This window comes from Sinohyriopsis cumingii, chromosome 14, assembly GCF_028554795.1.
Source record: "Sinohyriopsis cumingii isolate HCF-2022 chromosome 14, ASM2855479v2, whole genome shotgun sequence".
In the NCBI taxonomy this organism is placed as follows: domain Eukaryota; kingdom Metazoa; phylum Mollusca; class Bivalvia; order Unionida; family Unionidae; genus Sinohyriopsis; species Sinohyriopsis cumingii.
The window spans coordinates 77,656,869-77,669,243 of record NC_142974.1 but is presented as its reverse complement, the minus strand read 5'-3'; the positions used below and the strand labels follow the sequence as shown (position 1 = coordinate 77,669,243).

Genomic DNA, 12,375 nt, shown 5'->3' with positions numbered 1-12,375 from the left:
ATTGTACATATAATAAAGGTGATTTATTAATATACTAAATCAATATGAATCAATTAGTTGTGAAATTCTCATTTGTGAATATTATTTTATAAATGTCTGTATACCAAGAATAGCATTTTAGACAACATTCAAATAGTTGATGTCCCTTCTAATAAATATAAAATCAGACGAAGACAATATGCTCACCAAAAGCTGCCTTGTTTGCTGTCACCATGTGTGTCTCTTAAGTTTAATACTGAGTTATATGTTCACTGTTTTCGTATTTTGCAGTAAGTAAGTAATAGGTGAAGGTGAGGATCTTTATGCAAATATATGACGTCACACTATGGCAATTTGAGTCACAGAAATTAAGGAAATTATATAAGATTTTAGTAGTAATAACCAGAAGTACCACTGGCCAGCAAACATATTATTGTTATAATATATGTATGCATCCGCCATAATATATAGATCGTATAACCACTATGAGTCTACTATCAATTATAGTCATTAAAAAAGCCTACGTCACTACGACACTACCTTATGTAAAGATTCGAAAGCAATTAATTCCATAGGCATAAGGGAGTTATTTTTGATTGTTTTTTTACTTGCACATATGCTTGCATCACTGCATTCTAGATCAAAGTGAGAATCAACCTTTGGTCATCTTGATGATTCCTCTTCTAATAATGTATTTACACGTACATTTACATATACCTTCTAAATAAAGTTAAGCGGTAAAAATTTTTAATCTTTGAATCTACTTCTATCAAGGATTAACTTAACAAAACGATAGGAAAGTATTACTTATCAATTTAATCCCTAAAACGTCACAATTAGGAACCCATTATCTCATGATCCAATAGACGCTGACTGGATGACCAATATAAGACACTTAGGTGAGTTAATTTGTATACCCTTTTTAAATATATCGCTATTGAAACAGATTCACTTCTCTCTGGCTATTATCCTGAATGTATAATCAAGATGTATATTGATGATGAGGAGACTAAAATATTGGTCTTAGAACTATTAGCTCGTGGAAATGTGTTGGGTGCGTGAAATACGCCCTATGCTCACTTAGACATTACATAACATTATGGCAAGAACGACTCTAACATTGACCCATTTGTCTATTTCTGTGTTTCAAACTGGCATCCATGCATAGGCAGAAAGTGGTTTTTGCCCAACGCACATAATGGCATTAAATAATCCATGTATGTATCTAAGTGTTTTACGAATTGATGTGCTACTGCTAAGCGATAATTTCAGTAGGATATTAATTAAAACGACAGACATCACGCATATATAAGTGCGAAAAATTTATGAAGCTTTCCGAAAAGAGTTATCTCCCTTTTATAACCTTATGATTTTTAAACGTTTCATAAATATTGATTAGACCTGTTAAACCAATATTGTCTTCTACTGACTTTTCCAAGCCTTTTGAATTGATTTCCGCTCGCAGTTTTTATGAACTGTTATTGGAGGAGGGTATGGTAGAAAATGTTTTCATTATTTCTTCAGTGTATAATATTAATTGTGTACATGTCCGAGGTGATCAGCGATATTCAAACGTTTCTCTCTTACAATATTGGAAACAGACGCGAATACATTCTATGTCCTCCAACCTTAACAATGGACACATCATGTGTGGATCGCTGCCATGAGTTCTTTCGTAGTCCTTTTCATTACGACCACCCTGGGATTGAGGCATGATGTGTAAAGGTGATTTACACATGATATCGTATTATTTTGCCGACCAACTTTCTAGCTACGATTACGATTATGTTTCCATTGAGCACGTCCAACGTCATGAACCGATCTGAATTCAGCAGGGAGTAGCACTCATAATCCGCAACAGGATCGCCAGTGGTCTATCGAATCTCATTATTGGCTGGAGACTATTTGAGAAGATCGGAATGTTTAGATACATCAAAGTGGAAAATGGGATACAAAGTAGCGATATAATCCAGCCATGCTTGTGTGGTAGTATCCACATCTTGGGATTTGTGCATGCCTTCCATGTGCAACGATAACACACTGGAGTAATTTATTGTGGCAGCACCAAAGTTATATGAAACTTCTTGTACTTTATATTGCCTTGAATCAATACTAGATAAATTCAGATGATGGGAAGTGTGCCTCTTTCCAGTCCGGTTTGTACACCGTGCCGACAAATAAAACGACACAAACAAGTGCCTGGAAAGTTCACTGCCTAGATTGTAGCCACCCTCCAAGATGTAGATTTGCTGGGCCTGGGTAAATTCCTGCATGTGAATTCTGTTTGGCTCCAAGCAAAGGTGTTTTTTTAAAAATGTGGTCAAGGTCAATTCTAACTCGAGCATTTGAGCAGCGGAGGGTTTAATTTTAGGCATCCACCCTGCAAGCCACCTCATGGTAAACGCCATTATCTGGCGCTTTGTCCGCTCCTGTTTTGTACATGCACTGTGCAGGAGAATCTCTTTCCTGTATCAGACCATGTTGAACATCTCTAAGCATGATACGGATATCATAGCATATACTAAATATAGTTTTCAGAGGAAGGGTAATGCAAATTTCACGAATGGAACCAGTCAGCGCGCACCGAGCAGCATTACGTGCATAGCAAAATTGACTCTGAAGTTGGCTCCGTTGAAAGCACTGGCGCTACCGACACCAGCCAGAGGAAGCATGTTCGCCGTGGAAGTAAATACAGTATGCGTCGCAGCTCCAGTGCTAGTGTCTCTGAACCAATACATGTTGTTGGCACACGACCGGATGTAGTCATCGCTGAACATGATCAAATTAAGCATGGTGCTAGCTTATGTTAATTAACCAGTAATTACATCCACGGTCTGATTGTTCATCGTGTACTGTGCTGACTTGAACAAAGACCATTCATTGTTATGCAGTGTGAGCTGGGCGTAGCCTGCATACTTTTCGGCAGCTGCTAACGTCTGCATTTTTCCTCGGACTTCCAGAAAAGCCTTATGGGGAAGCAAGTACACGTCTTCGCCATGTGCTGATATTTTTCAGTGCGATTGGCAGTATTGGTAGCATACTATTCGACATACTCGCACCCTGTCGTGGAATCGTAGATGGGAGTGTAATCGTTCGGCCTAAGGTAATCTTGAGTAAATCTCGAGCACATTGTTTTTGTATACTATGGTAATATGCTAAAATCACACCGCGATTAAAAACGATCGGCAATTTTTTAAATCACCGAGACTGAGCAAAAACACAAAACAAACATTATTCGAAAATGTCACCATAATTCTTTTAACTCAAATCCTGATATGATAGCACCAAGAGATGGTGCGTCTGCATCGGATACTTTTTTTGTAAACAAGATCCTGAAAAGTCTTTTCAGACCTTGCACTGAGAACCTCTACATTTTTTTGGAAGATCATTTTGTTTTGCCTGCGAAGAATAATCTGGTAATGGTGTAATTTTCAACGGAGTTGCTGTTAACGGTACTGCATAACTTGGTGATGTTGACTGCGGCATGATTATAAGAGCTATTTTTAACCCACTACCGTTCCTGCTGAGGCTGCTGATGCGGTAGCTCAAGCGTCAGCTGCAGTAAAGGCAATCGGAACTGCTTTAGAAGCAATACCAGGAATTGCTAGTTATAATGATGAAACCAGAGTGGATAAAAACCCACCCAAAATTTACGACGTTATATTTGTGATCATCTCATATTTTATATCTTTAAGAGCTAATGTTTTTACCGCTTTGAAACTTTCTGTCTATGACGTCTTCTGCCGCACGTGCAGATAATATATAATTCTCTCACTGAAGAATTGTGGTGGCCGAATTCCTCTGAGTTGTGGGCCAAACTTTGGATGGCCACATTTTTTACAGGCACTCACTAAATTCGGAAAAAAAAGCACTCACTGTTCCGGATCACTGCGATATCACTTCTGTCTGCGTGGGTTCAGGTCTCAGGCTTGGTTAACATGGGTAAATGAGAAAGCCTGCCAGTAGCTTCTCGTGAGTCGGTGGATTCTTCCCTGGGTTTTCCAGGGTTGTTCCTCCACATATTATACTTGCCGCCATGTATAGCCTATATTGTGGTAAAAAAGGGCGTTACACACTACAAAAACAACAACAACATCAACAACATCGAATGTAATGATAGTCAATTGTTAAATTAACCATGTCCTACACTTCGTTGCGAAAGCACATAGGGACAGGCAGTGCCAGTTCTCCCAGCTAAGATGAGGATCACGCCATAGATTCCATGCAGGGTAATCTCATTGTGAGCGGTCATAGTATCACTGATCTCGACGATATGAGTTATCCTACACCGGATGCAAACGCCGCACGGTGGTCGCACATTAACAGGCTGGCACATACTAAATTCAATCTTACCACTGGAGAGATGGATGGATATATTTACATGGGCGGGCTAATCTTATATCGTCTACCAGCGCGTTCCGAACATGCTTTCGAGTTGTCGCAGGCCGTGTCAGGGCCGGATCTTGTAGTGGCACTGGTGACAAGTACGATAAAGCGGTCGGACTCATTTATGGAAATTTAGTCCTTTAAGGAAAGCTTTCCACGACTCATGTCGCGATAATGTTACTCAATCAGACCACGATATCTAGACAGTCATTGGCGGGACTACCCATGACCTAGAAGATCACTGATGACAATCGGAGGATCTCGTACATACATTTAGAATCGTTCTGATATACTAAATTGTCTCTTGCTACGGGAACCATGACTGGAAGCATCGCTATGGGAGGATTTAGAGTGATTGGACAACCCACGACGGTATTAGAGATATCTTGGGTATGACCATGACAAGTTGACTTCGAATAGCTCGTTGAGTTACAATATATGACTGCTTATGCGCTGGCAAGCGATGAAGGATTTATCTCGGGAGATCTCAATCTGGATTACAATAACATTTTCATTTGCTCGATGCACATCAACGGAGCTGACGTCGTGAATAAATTATATGCAGACATTACCTCGAGTTAGAATAATGTGGGGCTGATACCATCTCTGATTTCAAATGTGATCAGTCTTTTTGGATTCATTACTAATTTCTCTTCGGATTATTATACGTCATCCGCTCGATTTTATGCATTCGCACAACAGTTGTCAACGTAAAACGGAGGCTCGATTGAGATCCATTGTCCAGCCGAAGTCAGCAGGTGGAAAAGTACAACTTCGATGAAGATCCAGTAACGTCAATCGCCGTATGGAACATCACCACGAGGCACATTGCAGAATCTACATTGACTATAATTTACTCTAGCAACACCATTGTAAGACAGTGCAAGAATTTGTCTTTGTCGCACCGACATCCCGATACAACGTGTTCATCTTAAACATCACCACGGTGGAACATCTCAGTCCAGCCTGAGCTTATTTCAGACTTTCACAGCCGTCGCGATCTTGTTTAGGTTTTTTTGTACATTATATCTATTGTAAAAACCATGGAAGAAATCTTTGAGTGCCTATCGAAATTGACCAGCTGTTATTCGACGATATCTACCGAAAGGAACTCCATACGCTGGAAATAAAAATATACACGTGCTCAAGAAGACAACGGGTTATTATGCAGATAGTATAATCAGGTAAGAAACCACGAGCGATGCAAACACAATGAGGTCAAATTATCTTTAACTTTAGTTTATCAAATGCGACAACAGCAGCTCATATTATCCATCAATAAGTATTTCGATGTATTTAAATTTTGTGATGATATCGAGTCTGCACGGACGGCACAAAGAATCAAAGGAATTATTCATATTATTTTCCGGGAGTGCATCCATATATCGTTTTGACCGTAACGAGAACCGGTTACATCAAAACGTTGACGATTTTCTTGAAAGGAAGATGATGACGCGCACAAAAAAAGCCCATGACTGCATGGATAACATAAAGTTTGCGGAAATAAAAAACTGAGTGATGCAATCGACATAATAATTTTGTTCAGCACGTCTGATTAGTGTACGAGGACGAGGCTGTCATCCTGGAAGTCATGGCCCTCGATTACCGAGCCTTTAATGCTCCGGATGAGGAGGCCGTTGTTCCAGAACAGCGTGCTCCATAACCACCAGTTCCAGACGATCCTACAACGGATCGTGTTTTTGAACCAAACATATCTTTGGAGGCGCTGTTGTATATCCATGTGTACAATCAAAATGGAAACAATATAAATTGACATATTTGCGGCTGCGTATCTTTATATGGTGAGTATAATCATGAAGAGAGTTGAGTTAGAATTATGCGTTGAAGCATCACTTGTAAATAAAGTACCTAATGGAAAGTTTGTTCGTTACCTTATGAGAGAACCTGACAGATATAAAAGATCGGTAGCAGACAACCCGCCATATCCAAGTACATGGCTATGCTATGGCCTAACTCTGGTGAGTTCTTTGGAAAACTTGAAGATGGCATGATGGATTATGAAAATGACAATATTAACGTGGAAAACCTCGGTCTGTCATTGTATTACCTTTCTATGTATCACCATACCTTTGATAAGGGTAATAACAGCCGATTTGTAACAAACATAGTTGATGCTTACAGCTTTCTGGAGCCAATTAAGCTTAAGGCCACACCGGAAATGATTAAATACCTCATTAACGTTTATCAGCTTACTAAAATAAACAATAACCATGGTTTCATTATTAGAGATGTTACATGACCATGTACATTTGAAGAAGCATATGTTTAGTATCAGAAAGTACATACACTTTATGAATGAGCACCTTACTGATCTCGAATCTGTATTTAAAAGATTAGCAGGTAACATATGAGACTATTCATCGACTTGAATCACATCGACGAAAATGTACCATAGGAAGTTCATCGCGAGCTTGAATACTATTACCAATATTACCACTGCAAAGTATATGTCTATAAAAATGTGTACATGTTTTGTTAGTGTATATCGAGAATAACATCAGCAGCACATATCGCACTGACCCCGTCCGGAGTATTATCCACGGGCGCTCTCACTAATCCGTTTATGCTCATTTTTTTCGAGGAAGTTTAGATTTTCAAACTATGGCGCAGGGAATGGAGCCAACATTTAAAGCCACAAAATAATGAGTGAAAAACAGGCATTATTACCTTATCAAAATTGCTCAGGAAAATTACGTCATACCTTCGTAGAGCTAAATTGCATATGCCTATTTTAATTCGAGAGACGAGAAAGAAAGTGACCTTATCGTCGATATGTCTCCATTGTTCTTGTGCAGATTTGAAAAGTCATAACACAGAAAGTACTAAAATCTAGCAAAAACACAACCGATAAATAATTTATATTTTATGCTATTTTACAATCTCTACATTTTCTAATCGATTATTAGATATATCAAAGTTGTGAAGAGTAACCATGTATCCGACTGGAATAATGTCACGATGAGATTCAAACACTAAACGATGGCTCTACCTCGTGCCTCTGATTTCATCTAAATACAAATTAATAATTGAGCAACCTGTTCTGCTAAATCGTAACACTACTAATATTTTAGTGCACACATTTACGTACATCATCATTCGTGATAACTTCATAACGAGTAAACACTGGATGAACTTTCATTGACGGCTTGTGATTGCATTTTGTAAATTTATGTCATATATTCGTCTACCACCTCTGTGGTTTTCTTGCTCTTATTGCTTGTTCTTACCTTTCATAGTAATATTTCAAACGCCACATTGTTTACACACGGATAGGTCGCCACGAACACCTAGTCCACACACTATGCGAAATCGAAATCCTGGGCATCCTTGTTGATGATTTTATTATTCTGGGCACGGTACTCCTCTGATGATTGATTTAGGCTGGATACGGTACTCCCCTGATGAATACTTTATGCTGGGCACGGTACTCCCTTGATGACTGCATTATGCTGGGAACCATATTCCTCTCTTCAGGTATTATTAACCTCTCCGTGATCCTCTGAAATAACCATTGACATATGTTCTTTCCACGTGATGGCATTCTATATTTTGAGACAGAAATGTAAATTCAGCTAAAAATATAAATACTAGAAACATGCAATAAGAGTTATATTAAAAGTCTGATATTATATAATATCCATTACAAAAATTATCTGCTCTGTTATGATAATAATAGAGAAATAAATCACGATCGAGTTATGATCATATCAGGAAAAAAGTGTATCCTACGACATGATCTCGATCATCGACTGCAGGAGATCTACTTTGAAATCAAACAAAGTAACCAACGTATCCACGATCGAATGCCGCACTGTATGAATTTGATGCACAAGTCAGAGATATTATGGAATATCTCTCTAGAAACACAAGAACAGACATAAAATCGTCAATGATTTTAAAAGCCTGCTTGTACGAGAAAGTATCACCTCATAGCGGTATGCGAGAGAAATACGTGATGGGTATAACACTCTCACTGGGATAAACAGATTCTTATCCAGCATCGATAGGTGCACTTCTGGATCTCCAAAACGAGATTTTAAGTCTTTCGAGGCAAGCTGAAATGGAAACGCTTCCAAAATCTTTAGAAAGTCTATTCGAAGTCAACGTGTCATGGTCATACCCAAGATATCTCTGATACCACGCAAAAATGAATAAAGCATACGGAGGCTCATAAAACAGGCTTTGTGTACGATAATCCTAACGTACTTCATCAAGGTGTTAAAGAAATAACTCTTACAAGTCCTAACATCAATCGTGGACACAGAATCACAAGCATTACTTCCCTGCTAGAGTAGAAGTCGTACCAAAATTGGTAGCACAAAATCATCTATCAACATATAGATTCGAGGAAAATAATATCAACAAAAAAAATACACTGTGAATAATAAGCTCATTTCCAAGACCTCATAACGCAGATCATATTACTTTATTAGAAAGACCATTTCATTTTCATCAAGGAATTTAGTCGAGTATGTCGATGGCAGTACGCCAAGCGAACAATGCATTTTTCTGCTACAAGTGTTTTACTGTGTTTCCAAGACAAGAAAGACTGGATAGGCATGTCGATCTGAGTTACTGCCAGGAAAACCAAGCCATTCAGATGTTAGAGGAAGAAAAAGTAGCTCATATTTTGATATTAACTATATATAATAAATACAAACATTTCAATAACGACAATCAGGATTTGCTGAAGATATCCGGTTTTTCGTCGGGGGCGACTTAATCGAGCCAAAACAATTGCACGATCTTCAAGAAACCTGTCACAGGAACAGTTACAGCAAAACAAAAATAAGTTCTTCCTTGGAGATACAAAGATAAAAATAATTGTGATCAATCTCATGAACAAGACCAAATACATCTTACACCATCGTTTTCTCGAAAAGGCTTTGAAACACGGGCTGATGTTATGTAAAGGTCAACGCGCTCTCAAGTTTAATCAAGCTCTGTGGATGGAAAGCTACATCGACGTTAACACACATCAATGCACGTTTGCTACCACATACTTCGACAAGGATCTCTTCAAATTCAACTCATGGACAACAGATTTTTTGGGGGAAAAAAATCATGGTAAATATATAAAAACAGAAAAAAATTGTAATCGCCACCGATGTGTGATCACGGGAAAATTTTTCGCATCCGATACATTTATGCACATGAAAATATTTTACAAAGATTTAACAGCCATCGATTGTAGAAAACACTAAAAATAAAACAACATCTCAGACTTGATTAATCCATATACGTCGGAGTTGCGATACACAATCTCTCCAAAGTGTTCATGATGGATTTTCATTAGGACTTTATCATGATGCTATGTGTAGATAGAGAAAGTCTGTTCATGAAAAGCCTCACTCATCTACGACGTTTGGACAGAAGATGTTTATCAGAATACGTCCAACCATGAAGAAGACTTTCCGATCTATCCGAGTATCTACGGGATAGTCCTTTTTACTGCGCTGACATTAAAATGGTCATAGGAAAATTCAGAGATGAATGTAATGGTGCACCCGTTTCAGAGTTTATCGGTCTTCGATCCAAAATATAATGACTTCGCATAGACACTGGAGAAGTCAGGGAAAAAATAAAGGCATCAAGAAAGCAGTTCTCAATCGCATTGCAACTATCGGCCAGTACAGAGAAGTATACATGGGTTCTACACCATTGCACAGTGAGAAACGTCAGTTTAGACTGACACAGGATATCCACAGAACTCATCAGCAAAAATAACTATTCCCGTTTGACGACAACATATAATCCAACGATGGCATTTCAACATTAGCTTTTGGCCATAAAGATATAGAAAACTGTCACTTCTAACAGACTAAAACATCTACCATAAGAAAGGAGCAAAACAAATTGGGTCACAATCCACCAGTCCAAAACAATCATTTTCACTGTAGGGGGAAAACAGTGAACGAGAACTCCTCACTCAAAAACTATTTTTTTTTTCTGCGTAAAATATGAACCAGCAGCCAGAACCAACTATTTTTAGTAAATAGGTGAATCAGATCCTAACTTTTCTGGGTAAAATTGAGCCAGAACCCCTCCAAAACTTGAGCCAGAACCCCTCCAAAACTTGAGCCAGAACCCCTCCAAAACTTGAGCCAGAACCCCTCCAAAAATTGAGCCAGAACCCCAATTTATATGACCTGCTTACGTCCTTCTACTTTAACTACTTTAACAGTCAGGCATCATGCAAAAATTTAAACTTTGAAAAGATAGGTAAGTCTTCAACTAGAAAATAATAACATCATTCAAACAACCTTAACCGTTTCCGATTTTTTATATAACATTTCAGTTAAACTGATCTATCCAGTATTTACAAGAAGATGAGTTTTAATTAAAATGTTTGAGACTACCGCTGTGCAGTTCATAAGATAACAAGATTTTCTAAGAATTAAAATGCAAATTAAAAATCAGCTTCAAATAAAAATAAATCATTTAACAACTTCATATCAATATTTTACTTCATTTTAACTTCATTTAAAATGGAGATAGCTGTCTGAAACGACATAAAGCTTCCTTTTGCGTCAGAATCAACAAATAATATATAAACTGATTTAATACCACATCATGAAAGAATGGTCATAGTAACATTAAAATAATTATGCGATATGTTAACATTTCGTAAAACTCAATCCCATGACTATGTTCATAACGTGGATAGTAAAGATTTGATGGATGATTACATCAGCTCATCTCACTTGAATAATTAAACGTTTTTACATTTTTTAACAATCAATGTACTGGTACATAAACATGCCTTCATAAGCGCTTTTTATGAGTTGCCTTTTTATGATATTGTTGAAAACATCCTTAACTCTCTACGATATTTGCTCACATCACTGTGTAAGCTCTTCTGAACGGAAGCTGATATCACCTATTGGAAGCTGTTACACATTTAAATGGTTTTCAACATTAATATATCAATACATTTCCAAAATACTTTCTCTTACATCTGAAATATCTGAAAGGATAGGTTTTATTTTATTATCTAGTAAATGCTTAAAAAAATTCGATAAAGAACGAATATATATAAATATATATATATATATATATATATATATATATATATATATATATATATAAATTCATTAATCCATGGATTCTTCCATCCATGAATCCATCTAGTCATCTATCAATCCAAGCATCTATCTATCTATCTATCTATATATCTATCTATCTATCTATCTATCTATCTATCTATCTATCTATCTATCTATCTATCTATCGGGGCCCTGAGTGGCCAAGTGGTCTACAACGCTCTTCGTTACGGATCACTGCCATCTCACCTCTGTCTGCTGCGGTTCGAGTCTAAGATTCAGCCAATGTGGGTATGTGGGAAAGCTTGCCAGTAGCTTCTCGTGGGTCGGTGGTTCTTACCGGGGTATTCTCAGCTTCTTCCTCCACCATTAATACTGGTCGCCATGTATAGCGTATCGTGTGCTGCAAAATGGCGTTAAAACCCACAACAACAATCTATCTATCTATCTATCTATCTATCTATCTATCTATCTATCTATCTATCTGTCTTTGTCTTTCCTTTCTCTCTCTCTCTCTCTTTTCTTTCTCTCTCTCCTTATATAACGGCTGGGGCTTTAAAGGACCTACTTAACTGCTTTGATTGCTCTAAATTATATACCATTTAGACATTCGTAATCTTAGTCTGGAATCTTCTCCATTGTCATCAATATTTCATCAAAATAAAATGCGTTATACTTATTCACACTGATTAGAATTCCGTTTATTGATAAGTTACCATGTGCTATATACCGCTCCGGTGGCCTATTGGTTAGAGCGTCCGCCTCGGATGCGGGAGGTCGCGGGTTCGATCCCCGGCCGAGTCATACCAAAGACTTACAAAAATGGTACTAACAGTTACCTCGCTTGGCGTTCAGCATTAAGAGGTTAGTATTAGAACTGGTCGGCCTGGTGTCAGGATAATGTGAATGGGTGGGACATCATGCTACATGTCTGCGGCATGATGCC

The 12,375-nt window shown here is 37.9% G+C and overlaps 1 long non-coding RNA gene across 1 annotated transcript in view; it reads left to right on the top strand.

Moving 5' to 3' along the window:
• LOC149784202 (uncharacterized) overlaps positions 1 to 12,375 on the top strand; it is a 31,775-nt gene that overhangs the window by 8,937 nt on the left and 10,463 nt on the right. The window contains exon 4 of the long non-coding RNA XR_016414111.1: positions 7,660 to 7,860. This is a non-coding gene — a long non-coding RNA (uncharacterized LOC149784202). The remainder of the gene's footprint in view (positions 1 to 7,659; positions 7,861 to 12,375) is intronic.